The sequence below is a fragment of the Paramisgurnus dabryanus genome, chromosome 6, assembly GCF_030506205.2.
Source record: "Paramisgurnus dabryanus chromosome 6, PD_genome_1.1, whole genome shotgun sequence".
In the NCBI taxonomy this organism is placed as follows: Eukaryota; Metazoa; Chordata; class Actinopteri; order Cypriniformes; family Cobitidae; genus Paramisgurnus; species Paramisgurnus dabryanus.
In genome coordinates, this window is record NC_133342.1 from 23615264 (window position 1) to 23629215 (window position 13952).

Genomic DNA, 13952 nt, shown 5'->3' on the forward strand with positions numbered 1-13952 from the left:
GTCTGTAGACTGCTCTATATAGACCCTAACCAAAACTTAACCTTAAAGAGGGAAAATAATAGGTAAATAACAGTGGTGTAGAAGCACTTTCTCTTGTTGATGGCTTAAAGTCCCACTGTGGTGAAAATCAAGTTTTTATTGTTGTTTATATGTTGTTTTTCTGTGGTGTTTTAAAGGGGACATTTCACAAAACTTTTTTAAGATGTCAAATAAATCTTTGGTGGCCCCAGAGTATGTATGTAAAGTTTTAGCTCAAAATACCTTATAGATACCTTATAAATTTATTTTAACATTTAAAAATTGACACTTCATAGGTGTAAGAAAAAATGTAGCGTTTTTGGGTGTGTCCTTTAAAATGCAAATGAGTTGATCTCTGCACTAAATGGCAGTGTCGTTGGTTGGATAGTTTCAGATTAAGGGGCGGTATTATCCCCTTCTGACATCACAAGGGGAACCAAATTTCAATGACCTATTTTTTCACATGCTTGCAGAGAATGGTTTACCAAAGTTACTGGGTTGATATTTTCACATTTTCTAGGTTAACAGAAGGACTGGGGACCCAATTATAGCACTTAAACATGGAAAAGTCAGATTTTTACATTATCACATTTTGAAAAATGCTAACGGTAGCCGCAATGCAATCACGATCCCACGCTCCAGTCAAATCGTCATCCAAAGTCATGCCTCTTTCAAAACACCCATGCGCGTAATTTGCACGGGGGATACGGGGGTCATGACCCCCGCAAAAATCAAATCCAGCTAATATAACCCCCCCAATATCATCACATCATTTAGATTAAAGTAAATATGAAATATTCAGAATGAACACTTTTGTTCGTTTCTTTATTAATTTCATTTGCCAGCAAGAAAGATAGTATTATATTTCAAATTATCTGTAATGTACCGCACCGACTACTTGGTATTACACAACCCGCTTTCTCTACCAAGTTTATTCACTATTTTGCGCATGCGCAGTGGCTGGGATGAATGGTTGGAGAAAGCTGATGGTGCATTATGAAAAGAAAATTGAAAAGCAGGCAGTCGAGCCAGACAACGATTTTTCATTGGTGGTCGACACCAGCCAAAAAGAGAAAAAATCCTGACCAAACGGAGGTACACACGCACGAACAAACGGTGAACAGCGCTATTTTGAGCCTTTCATTGATAACACTAAAGCTGATCTCCGTAGTTTCATTTTGAAAGCGTGTGAAAGTTGCGCAATCCTATTTCATCAATTGCGCTAAAAATTCAGAAAAAGCTCTAACATATAAACGTACAAAACACTGTGCAGCATGTTTACTTGCTAAACAAGCAGTGGACTCTGACATAATATTAGTTTGCGTCCATTTAAACTCATCATAACTTAAATGACAGCGGAGAGACTCGCCCACCGTCTCCACAGACCACCCCCTCACAGTATTCAGAACAGAAGCGGTTGAAAGTGGACAAAAAAGACGGATTTAAATACCAGGTGTATACGTGATGTGTCTCTCTCGTCCACTTGTGATCTGATCGATGAAAACACATCTTAATACCAAGTGTAACAGCCCTCAGGTTACGCACAACTATGAAACAGCAGAGGCTGAACCATGTTGCAGTGTGTCACATCCATCAGGACAAATTGGACCTCTTAACTAAAGTCAGTGTGTGCACAGTTAATTTCTTTTACACCGAGATGTAAACAGGTGTTTGGTGCTTTTATCTGAATGATATCTGTGTTAAGTTGCAGCCTAATATGTTGTAACAAGAGACAGTCAACACAGCAGGTACAATTTGTATCCTTTTTAGGCATTTTTTTAGCCTTTCTACAGATAAGCCTTCTTTTGTATTTACATGCTTTTGTTTAGATTTTGTTAGTGGATGGTGAGTTTTGGTGATGCCCACCAATAAATGAAATCTGTTCTAAATAAAGGTGCAAGCGGCACTCCAGTGTGCCACCCTGTATTGTGTAATGTATTGAGAGTTGAATTGTTCATAATACATTTCCTGTATGTAGGTGCCAATACAGTGATGCTATTGATTAACTCTTTCACCGCCATTGACGAGATATCTCGTCAGTTAAGAGAAAACGCTTCCCCGCCCATGACGAGATTTTCCGTCTTTCCGCAACTTTTTAAACCCGGAAGTATTGCCCTATGGCAAGCGGCTGCATGTCCGTGTCTGTTGGAAAGATCGCTCTGAATATGATCTCTATGAAAAGTCCGTCACAAAAATGGAATTATCTCTGCTTTTTGCTCAAAATGTGGTGTTTTTGCAGAAACCTACCCATATTCAAAAGCTGATTACAAAAGAACCACTGATGGTAGGATGAAACTTTGTTTTTTTTTTTTTAAAGCAGAGCGTCTGTTCTTTCATTTGGTATATTGTATGTTTATATATTTAAAGAAGAACATTTTCTGGAAGACATTAAACTTTGGTGAAAATCATGAAAAACTCTGGCGCTGGCTGGCAACTTTTTAAAAAAACGCTGGCGGTGAAAGAGTTAATATTTACGTTTTTGTTTCTTTTTTGATAAAATATTGAACACACCCAAAAAATCAATTAAGTGGAAGCTGCCACTGCTGGCTAGTCATTAAACACTTAATTTAAATACTGTGTCATTATGGCATAAATAGTCAAGTGAACCGCAGCATTTACGCTAAGTAGTCTGAATCAGTAAAAGTATCACAATGTATTTCTAATACAGGAACAGCAAATTAGTATGTTACCTTTTACACAAGAAAATGATTAAATAAATATGCGGCAAGTTTAACCCCCCCAATGGTAGACCCAAAAGTTACGCCCTTGCATTCACCAGTGAGAAAACTTTGCAGTACAAAGTGAATAACATTTCCAAAATTACCAACATAAACAACTGGTTTACATCAGAATTAGTTTAAGCACACTTTCGGTTGTGTAGACATAGTAACTATATCGTTGCGGTAATCCGTAAATGAACACAAATTTCATAAGCAACACAATGTTTCATCAAAGTAGAATATCTGAATCCATCTCAATACAAACATATCGCGTACCTACCTTACCAAAATAAACAGTGCAACAACCCTTTCAGACCCTTTGCCTCCTGTAGCTGTTTGCATCTCGTGGTAAAGCAGTAAAGTTGCCGATGTTAATTTGGGTTTTGGCTCTTTGCTGATCCAGGCAGTTTTTGTTGTTGTTATAAAAGATGTATTTTGTTTTGTTGCTCCTGTGTAGGTTGTCAATTCAGCAGAAAAGTTTGCTGTTCTCGCTGTTTACAGACAGGAGGTGAGCGCCAATGACGTATGGTATCTGCGTGGACTAGCTGCGCAGTGGGCATTTAAATTGCGCTTACATATGAGGGACAAAAAAGGAAACGTCCGTTCGGACCGATATCTATGATTGGTTGAAAAATTTTTCACATATTCACAGATGACATAAATTTCAACAAATACATTTAAACAACTTCACACAATGATTGCTATCAGGATGCGAGGAGACTTTTAACAAGCATAACTAAAAATGTTTCTGGATCTAATCTGTTACCCTACCTTTAATATAATTTAAGACAAACCATGTGCAAATGTATTATTCAACACCATTAATGAGTATTTTAGCCATTATATTTGGGATTTTCAAAGACATTTCATTCCCATGGTTAGAAATCTTGCTACGTCACACACACGTAATCATCACATTTATACTCACACATGCTGAACTCTGTATAATACAATGTATAATAGTCTAACATGTTAACATCATTGCCAAAAAACCGTGCTGCAGACGTGCAGTTCATGTATGCATTGTTAAATTGGCGGATTTGGCAGTTATGTGTCTGAAATTACCAAATATGTTCACGAAATGATGAAGTTGGGGACTAATTTGCATATTCCTATATATGGTTTGAGCTATGTGATTGAGTAGAGGCGGAGACTAATTAGCATATTAATTAATCCGCGTATACTAAATGAGGGAATTACATTCAAGCAGGTTTAAAGCATGTAGAAATTATGATCAATGGAAAAACGTATGCAATTATGCATTTTAATACAGGGAGACTTAACATTTATCCCTCAAATCTGATTGAATGGTATTTGGTATCCAACTAAACCTGGTTATTCGTAATGTTTTCCGACATTAACATAAAGATGTTGAGCCAGGGACATTTCCGCTCGATCTTGGGCAAATCAGGAAAGCCTATAGTCCTTTTCACACAGACATTCTGTAATATACACGGAAAATGCATCCTGGATTTTTCCGGGATCCTTAGATTTTTTGTTCATTCACACTGCCATGATTAGCCGGCATCTGATGGTCACGGAAATACACGTGACCTGTTGAAAGTCCTGCCCTTTCTTCTACGCAGCGTCTGAAGTTTGCAAATGATTTATTATTTCTCTCTCCAGAAACCACTCGCGTGCATTTTTGTTTATGATAAGACTATAAAGCAGTGCGTGATGCGCCGTTCTCATGCTGGTGAATAATCTCAGCTTCTGAGTGGATATTTGACGAGCTCCCTGATTTCTGCTTTAATCCAGTTTTCAGACATTTCTCATTGTGATTGTTTATATGCATTTAAACCCGCATTTTGAGGAGCTGAACGATATATCTTGTTGGGATGACGCGCGGGTATTTTCTTTTATTATAGCTCAAATGAGCACGTGACGCAATATTCTTTTATGCTGCTGAATGATCTCCGTTTCAACGCAGTAAGTAACGAGCTAACTTACCTGATATCTGCTTCAGTCCAGTTTGCTGACATTTCTCATAGTGAATGTTGTAAATCCCTCATTTTAAAGAGTTGAACCAACTTCATGTTGCCATGACACGCGTGTCCTCACTACGGCACGTGCGTCATTGTTTATGCGTCTCATTTATCATTTCCTGATAACTGCTTCAATCTAGTTTGCAACATTTCTTGTGGTGAATGTTTACATGCATGTTATCTCTCGTTTTAAGGAGCTGAACCATAACTTTTGTTGTGATGACGCGCGCGTCCTCGGTACGACACGCCCATTATGGCATTGTTTCGGCTTCTTGTTCACACAGAGGGTTATCCGTGTATCTGACTAGGTCCTCTTTCCGGCAACGATCCCAGAAGATTAACGGGACGAGTTTGTGTTCACACAGACGCTTGTCTGGCAATTTTATGGGTATTTTCTGGGACCAAAGGTCTGTGTGAATGGGGTTTATGTTGACCACCAATTTTGTTAATTATGAGGGTCCATTTAGTGTGCTATCATCAAAGGCATTCCTGTTTGTATAATAGCTAAGGTTTCGTTTACCCTAACCCAAACTAAGCTTAAAGCCTAACCCTGTTATCCCTTACCATTATGATTTCTGGAAAGTCTCCCATTTCACCAAAGTTCTTTGGTGTGGAAGAAATGCTAAGAGAAACATCTGTGATTTCGCTGTTGTGGATGTGTAATATGATTTGTCTTGTAACTGCAGTGTTTAATCTGTTGTTGTCTTTTGTGCAGGTGTCAGCCCCACTGAGAACCTGCAGCACCTGGATGAGAAGGGCGACTCAGACAGCCGCTCGGAGTCCGTTTAGACCTGAGCCATTCGAAGGTGGGTTACTTGCTCTTTAGGGTTATTAGGAGAAGAAGCTGAAATATCTACAGGAGTACATCAATTGCATAAAGTAATGTTGCATAAGACTGACCATTTTAATATCCTTTAGTTTTATCTTCTCTTTTTGGAATTGACTCAAGATTTTTTTTTCTTTAAAGAGCACCTATTGTCCAATTCACGATTTACAATTCCCTTTGGTGTGTAAGTGTGTATTAGTTGATGTTAATGATATGCCAAAGGTACAAACCCCAAAGTAAACGATGACGCGAGTTATTGTCTCAACGTAAATCTCTTTTCTTGGACTACAACAAAAAACACGGAGTGTAGGCAACAGTTTACTTCTTGGGCTTGTTGACGTGGACAAGACCGACATTATAATAATTAGACTCAACCTGTAAGTTAACTCCTGTTAGCATTGCATTGTGAGTGACTCTTTTAAACATTGTAAGGAGCGTCACATTTCTGGTTGAAGTCAGAGGTATGCAGTTCAATCACAACGCACAGATTGGCTGGCCAATCAGGGACACAGTGCATTTCAGATCAATGAGCTTTGTACAAAATCAGTTTGTTTCAGGAAGACAGGGATATCTGGAGCTACAAAAATGTACGGTATGTAGAAAATTTGAACCGTAAACTACGCAAACACATTGTAGTATATCAAATACACAAAATAACCTTGATTTGTAGCAATGAAACAAGTGTACACGCAGTTCTGCCTCAGCGGTGTCTTAGAGCTATGCTACCTTTCAAATAAAATCCTTAATGCTAACTTAATGATTATATCCTAAATTTGTTGTAAACCTAGACTTAGCAGTGCTCATTGTGAAGGGTTTATAATTGTAATCCATGGTCCTGGTAGTGTTGTTTTTGTATTTAAGCAGATTTAGCTTCTCTGCACAGCGGTTTGAAGAACATTAGTTACCTGAGGGACATTTTTTTCTGCAAAATAAGCCGTCTACATGTCATTTCTTCTCAAGCTTATAGTGTGTACAAGCAAAAACATTCCCTTTGATCAGTACCGGCCCTGCACAAACCCCAGCAAACCTGATATCTCAGCCTCACTTACAGGCCATTAAAATATAATCATGTAATATTTTGTACACAATTTTTCATGGTCCACATTTAGTTGTGGTAGGGCAAACTGGGATTTTAAGTGCAGTGAAATTGCTTCAAACTCGTAGTAGAACTAATAGCTATAATCTGGAGGTGTGTTTACAAAACACTTCTTTGTCTTGTTAGTTTTTATGTCAGTCCCCCAGATATAAAGCTAGAGTACATGTCTAAGATACCAGGTCAGTAGGTGTGTTATAGGCCCCCTAACCTAGGTGTTTTCAGCAATATAAAAATAATCTCTGGTATCACAGATCTTTCATTATATGATGTTGAACATGGCCAATATGTGGCTGCAATGAAAAACGCACTGTTTTTGTGTGTGTCTCTTTAAATGCAAAAAAAGCTTCTGTTCCCCTCCCCGTATGCAAAGTAGAGGGTAAAGCGTTTACTCATGTGCTTTGGACTACATTCAAACATGTGTCTCTGGCAGAAGGTTGAACTACACGCTCATAAGGCAGAGTCTGTGAGCGGTTATGGTTGGGGCGTAATCAATGTGACATCACATTGATAGGGGATCCCCAACAGCTGTGTAACTGTTGCGGTTTAAAGGAGATTACACAAAGAAGAACAGATGGATTTGTATAATAGTAAGATGTTTCTGCACACACACTGCTGACTCATTTTCGGATAGAATTACATTTAAAAGTGCATTTTTTAGGTTAGGGTGGCTTTAAGCATGAACTAATCAGTAAAATTGCTAAAATATTTACATATAGCTGCATCAAATGGTTGCAAGCTTTTTGAAGTTTAGTTTGAGGCTCCAAGTGGCAATTTATTAAGATGTTTTTGAGTAGAGCTATATTTTGCTTGGTTTTTATCTAAGATTAATCTTTGCTCTATTACTTTTGAACTGACTGAAACATCCTAACACAAAACCCTGTTTTATTTGTTTAGTACCATCTGGATCCTATAACATTGAACTTAACCTAGGACTCTGGGCATGTTTCACACATACGTCCTGCAGTATCCTGAGTTTACACTTTTCTGTTATTTTTATGGCATATTTCTGGTGTACAACTATTTAAAGAGACTGCCGTGGTTTTATTTTGGTGTTATGTATTTCGAATAAACCCGACTATAAATAACACATAAATACAAAACAAATAGTGGTCTGACACTTTCAGTGTCTGCCAGACGGTATCTTCCTGTCTAAGTGGGCGGTTCTTGGCTGTTATAGGAGCTGCAATGTGGACCAGACCATATGCCGTTTAGTCAAAGGTTTGGCTACACGAGACCTCATTCTCTCCAGCAACATTTTATTTAACTACAGCTGTAATTCTGTAGTTTAGAGATAATGTTATAGTGTAGGTGTCATGATGAGTCATGTTAACCCATACGCTGAGACAGGAAAGGAATCGTAGTGAACCAGTCCATAGCATCAGCATATTTACTTGGTCACTGTTGTCCTCCTGCTGCTCCCTGAGTACCACTAACTGGATTATCTGCCCCAGATAAGAGAAATAAAACATTAGGTGTAGAAGAAAGCTAGGCACCATCCATTTTTGATGGATTATCGTGGGTTTCTCACATTGAGAGAGAGTCTATGATAAAACTGTGGACGTGATCAGTCTTTCACTGTTTCATGAGAGATTAAAGCCCATAATCTTTGCCTACCAGACTGTGGCACACAAGTAAATTGTGATTGAAATAGTTTTTAGTTACATAACGTTAATCTGTAATTCCAGTTTCATTCAGCATTTTGCCACTAGTGGATTTAATTTATATACAGGAATTAGAAGATATGCTTTTCATGCAAGCACCATTGTATAATGTATTATTTACACACATCTGTTATCTTAGGTTGAACACTCTAGTTCTGTTACAGTTTGTGTCAATGCAGACAACAGGGAACGTTTTCCAAGGAACATTATTAGCCTTGGAGCCTATTTGTGTTATTCCCAGGCACAGAGAATGGGAGTGACAGTGCTGCTGTTAGCATGACGTGTAAAAGTGGTTTAAAGGTCATTCCTTGATTCCGATAAGGAAATGGAGCTAATTTAAATGTGCCTAGAACGAAATAGTAAAGAAACCTGCTTGTGAATCAAAAAACAAGAGCTTATTTCCAAGCTTGAATGCGTTGTTTTGATTTTTGTATATTGTGAGTGTTGCCTGAGAATAGATTCACTGTTGAAACCTCTACACTTGGCAGATAGCTCTATACAAAATAAATATGTTCTTCTTTTAGTGTGGATGCAACGATGCCTCCTTTAATAGATTTGCGGTTTACCTTAGGGTTTATTTTTAGACATTTTCTTTCATCACAAATCTTTCAGACCTGAAGCACAGAGGACCTTGATTTACAACAGAGGCACTGAGATTATAAATGTGCTTCAGAAAGCTCCAGACCTTTCAGTGCCAATGTCACAAATAAAAGCAAGTGTCTAGGAAATATGTGTCTGGAAGTTTTGGCAGAAGAAAAGTCAGATGTGCGAACATTCCAGACCAGACGTGATGTCGGAGACAGATTTGTGTCACTTCAGATGTGCTGTGGATTTCAATTTTTTCCAACATCAGCGGGCTGGATTTTTGTAAAATGCCTCCACCTCTTTTGAGCAAATGCAGGTAGCTGGAGGGGATACAAACACAAGTGCACATTAAATGTGTCAACCTGTTGTTTTTAACTGGTTTTGCTTCAGGACCCAGATTTTACATTGGACATAAGTAGTGATTATTTAGCATTTTAAATGGTTTATGCTCTTGGCACCCAATAATTTATCACACAAAACACACTGTGCATGGCTGGCACAAACATCTGCCTACTAAAATGAATTTGCAGAAAAATATACTGTGTGAGGCTTAATTAAACACAGGGCTTGTGAAAACAACAAAAGATATATTTAAAATATTTGTATTTATTATATGCTATGCAAACTATACATTATTAATCAGTTTGTTGCATTTCGATTTGATGTTGCTTTCCTGTTGTACACAACACTAGCAGAAAATATCAGCATCCTATAGACGTTTTTAGCAGTAACAACATAAACAAGCGGCTTTCGTGGTCAAAACGTAACTTCCGGTAAACTCCGCTAAAAATAAATAACAACAAAGTACTTATAAGCGAAATAAACAACACATGGATTATCTAGGAAACCAAAACGTTTGTTATTTTCGACGAGGTATTTGTTCAAGAGTTCAGTTTAGCAACTAGTCAGTGCATTAAAAAAACTGAAACCAGAAGTAAAGCTCGGACCAGACGCGTACTGCGTGTTTCCGATGAAACCGTCTTTATTTGGGTCAAGAAACCTTGTCAATACACAAAAAGCAGTGTTGGGTCAAAAAGGGACAAACCCCCAAGAAGTTGTATTTTAATTGAACCTATCTATGCTGGTTTTCGAACCCATTGTTTGGTTACATATTAATATTTTCTGTATTTAATTAATCCAACTGCTGGGCTCTTCCATTTTTGACCCAGCACTTGGTTAAAAACAACCCAGGATGTTTTATAGAGTATTATGTTTATGTATGTAAACATAATACTTGTGTATGTATTATATGTATTAAGCTAATTGGAAAATATCTTTATTGATTGATTGATTGATTGTTGTCTGCGTACTATTGTTAAGTAAACAGAATGACAAAGCAAATGCTTTATCTGACTAGCAATTGAAATCGATACACTTGAATAGCAAATTAAATGGATACACTTACATAGATTCAATGATTTACAATGGCAGTTTAATATTCTCTTCCCTTCTCATCTGTGCTATACTGTATGTATCTGCACAATTTCAGACCTTTGGGAGTCTTGTGTTTGTTTCTGTAGTGGTGCTGGGCTCAGGCACATCTACATACACACCTGCTATGTGCGTGGGCCATGGCCTGGATTTTTGACAGGAGAAAAGAGCCAATGAGATGCTCTCCAATGGAGGACAGAGCTCATCTAGTCCAGCCCACTACACACAGCACCCATCCAGCTCTTAAGTCATGATGTGTAGATCAGCCAACAGACGGATGGCAGAATCTGTTGTTTATATAGCAGTTTATCAGACTGACACACTCAATATTACTGCTCATTCATTTTACTGTAGGTCCGTGTCAGTCAGCTGGTCTGGCTTTGATGTAATCACCTCGGATCTAACCGAGTAAAATATAATATAGGCCTACCGAATGGGTGTTATTTCAAAATTGGGCCATGTGTTAGCAGTGGTGAAAATGATGAAAAATGCTCAACTTTGGGTGAAACGCTTAGCTCTGCAATGTCACTTTTCATTCGGCTGTCCAATCACAGTGTAGAAGGTGCAGGAGAAATATCACATCAACCGGTGCATCGTTCAACGACACATAAACATAACAGAAGTATTATAGCAACCAAAGCACTTCGCTAAAAAAACAAAATCACGTTCTGTAATTATGCATGTAAATAACTGTTTTTATAGATTGTTCAAGCATTTAAAAACATAATATACAATGTTTTTATTTGTTTCAAGTCTTTTTTTAAAAGTTGCATCACTACGCTGCCATATTAGCAGCACCTTCAGGTCTTGCTGAAGCAGAACTTGACAAATTCTGCCCATGCACAAAGTCCCTCATTTAGAGGATTTTATTTTTTAACGGTTGATGATTGGCTCTTTTTACTGGAAGGCAGGACTAAAGCAGCCATAATGACTGTTGCGTTTTCCCCCATTCATATCAGTAGTACCAGTGATGCATCTTGTTAATATTAAGTATCTTTGTTGGTTTTAAATGCCAGATCTAAAGCAGTATGAATAGGAAACCATCTCAGATAATACTGTAGTTTTCCTCACCTTGAGGAGTGTTACTAGAGGACAGGCCTTCAGACAAATATAATAAATATGATTTTCGCTGAAATTCAATCTTCTCTCTGTTTTATACTCGACAGTGTAACCCAGTACACCCGGTGGGACAATGGTGCTTAATATCATCTCAGAGATAAATGCAACAGACTTTGAATTGAATCTACATCTGAAGTAATGTGCATCTGTGATCATTTTCCTGTTGTTGTTTTGAAGTAGTTAAAGGGCCTTAAAGCAGCATTTTTTTGCCTGCTTGAGAACCGCTCACATGATCATCATGTGTTTGGGGTTAAATAAGAAAAGGTTGGCCCTCTTAGATAGTAAAATTGCTCAGCTGATGTTGCATATTTTTAGCATGTTTCTGTGATTTTCTTTTTTTGCCCGAGGCTTGTAGGAATGTGACTGATGCGGTCATACATCATAACATGGGGTTTACATCCCAAACATGGAAACTTTCTGTTAATTCGGATACGTCTTGCAGCTTGCTAGTTCTATATTGAGAAATATTTCAAATCCCATACAATAACTTCCCATACAAGTAATTCAAAAGTAGAATTTTAAGGTGAGGGGTACAATTTCTACATGACTTTTGCCATTCAACAGATTTGCTAAAAACGAAAGTCAAGATATTGATTAAGCTGGTCAGGATTTCTTAAAATCTTTAAAGGTCCCGTTTTTCCTGATCCCATTTTTCAAACTTTAGTAAATGTGTAATGTTGCTGTTAGAGCATAAATGATACCTGTAAAATGATAAAGCTCAAAGTTTACTGCCAGGTGATATATTTTCTTTAACAGAAGTCTCCTTTCAAAGCCTACAGTGAATGGCCGGTTTGGACTACAGCCTTCTACTTCCTGCTTTAATGACGTCAAAATAAGAGTTTTTGACTAAACTCCGCCCACAGGAATACATCAGTCGCCAGCTTTGGCTCAAACGGCTCTGCTATTGTACTTACAGTATTTTCTGGGAAATCATCCTCTGAATGGCTTATAATTGTAGGATATGTAAAAAACATGGGTATGTTTCTGATAACCATAGTATCTTACACATAAGGCCTCATACAAGATATTCCTTGCATACACACATTCATGGACTTCTGATCTTGGAGCAGGGCATTGTGTAATATCGGTTTAAGAAATTGCGAGTCTAATTTCAGAAGGCCAGCTCGCAGGGATGGTGCTATGAGGTGAAGTGTTATTCTTACATGGCCGATAAGGGTGAGTGGGTGCATTGAGAAGGCCGTGGGGATTGTCTTTGGCTCTGCTAAATCAGACGGGCTTTGAAGGGGGGTGAGATGATGTGAGACGCTGCTGGCTGGAGTCCCACAGCTGGGTTTACTCTGTGTTTTGGGAGGAGGGGCTACAGTACTCAACAGAATGGTTTAAAGGCAGTTTTTTTCGTGTGGGAAAGTTTGGGGAGATTGTTTCAATTATTACTCTCTGCATGACCTGGATTTTGCATGACTTTATGTTTTGTATTTATTCATGTATCCTAATCGAAAATGAACCATGGTTTTGTGTAGGAACTATGTTTTCTTTTGGCATATTCATTATTACATTACTGAAGAAAACCATGGTTATTTTGAGGTAACCAGGGTTTAACTATATTAAGCATGTTGTTTTTAATTGTAGTAAAACCATACTTAAAGGGATAGTTCACCCAAAAATGAAAATTCTGTCATCATTTACTCATCCTCATGTTGTTTTAAACTTATATGATTTGAACACAAAATAATATATTTTGAGAAATGATGGTGGGGGCAGTTCACATTTCGCATCTAAAACCGCACAGAAAAAACGCAGAAAACGCGACCGTTGGTTGGTTCTTGTCACATGACCTGCGATGCACTTGCAGCATTCGGAAAAGTTGAGATGTTTTTAACTTGATTTATCAAAATATATTCTTTTGTGCTCATCAAACAAAATTCATACAGATTTACAACAACATGAGGATGAGAAAATGATGACAGAATTTTCAACTGTCCCTTTAATTTTTGTAAGCCAAATATGCAGCTGATAAAGCTCAACTTGAATTTGTCCCAGCATATTTCTTTAAAAGGCCCAATTATTTTCCCTAATAAAATAACATTTCCCATTCTGACATTTACCAACAAATTATATAGCTTCCATCCAGCCCAAAAGTCACCCCAGTGGATGTTTCAAAGTGGCAAATGTGGAGCAAAGGAGAGCTTTTGGGTCTAGTGGGTCCTCGCGCGCTAATGTGAGCAATGTAATTAAATTATGTGAAGTTTCTGCAGAAGAAGACAATTCCCATGCAACAAATCCTTAGGGAACCTGTGATTAAAGAAGCCTGGGTGCCAAAATGATGAAGGACTGTATGTAATGACTGTGACGTGGGTGGTGTTATAAGATAAGGTTTACGGGCTTTATAAGGTTTTATTATTAAAACACTACCACATTCAAGACTGCTGGACAAATATGACTTTATTATTTGAAATAATAGACTATAAAGCAGTATAGTGAAATAAAGGTAAACCTCATGAGCAAAGTCTCTAGGCTTATAGAATTAAAATGCACTTAGCTGAAAGTGTT

At 37.8% G+C, this 13952-nt stretch overlaps 1 protein-coding gene across 2 annotated transcripts in view; it reads left to right on the forward strand.

The window, feature by feature from the left end:
- Positions 1-13952, forward strand: part of fam110b (family with sequence similarity 110 member B) — a 37673-nt gene that overhangs the window by 20538 nt on the left and 3183 nt on the right. For both annotated transcript variants that reach the window (XM_065276199.1, XM_065276198.1), the window contains exon 2: positions 5439-5529. The gene's annotated coding sequence lies outside the window, so the exon portion shown is untranslated. The remainder of the gene's footprint in view (positions 1-5438; positions 5530-13952) is intronic.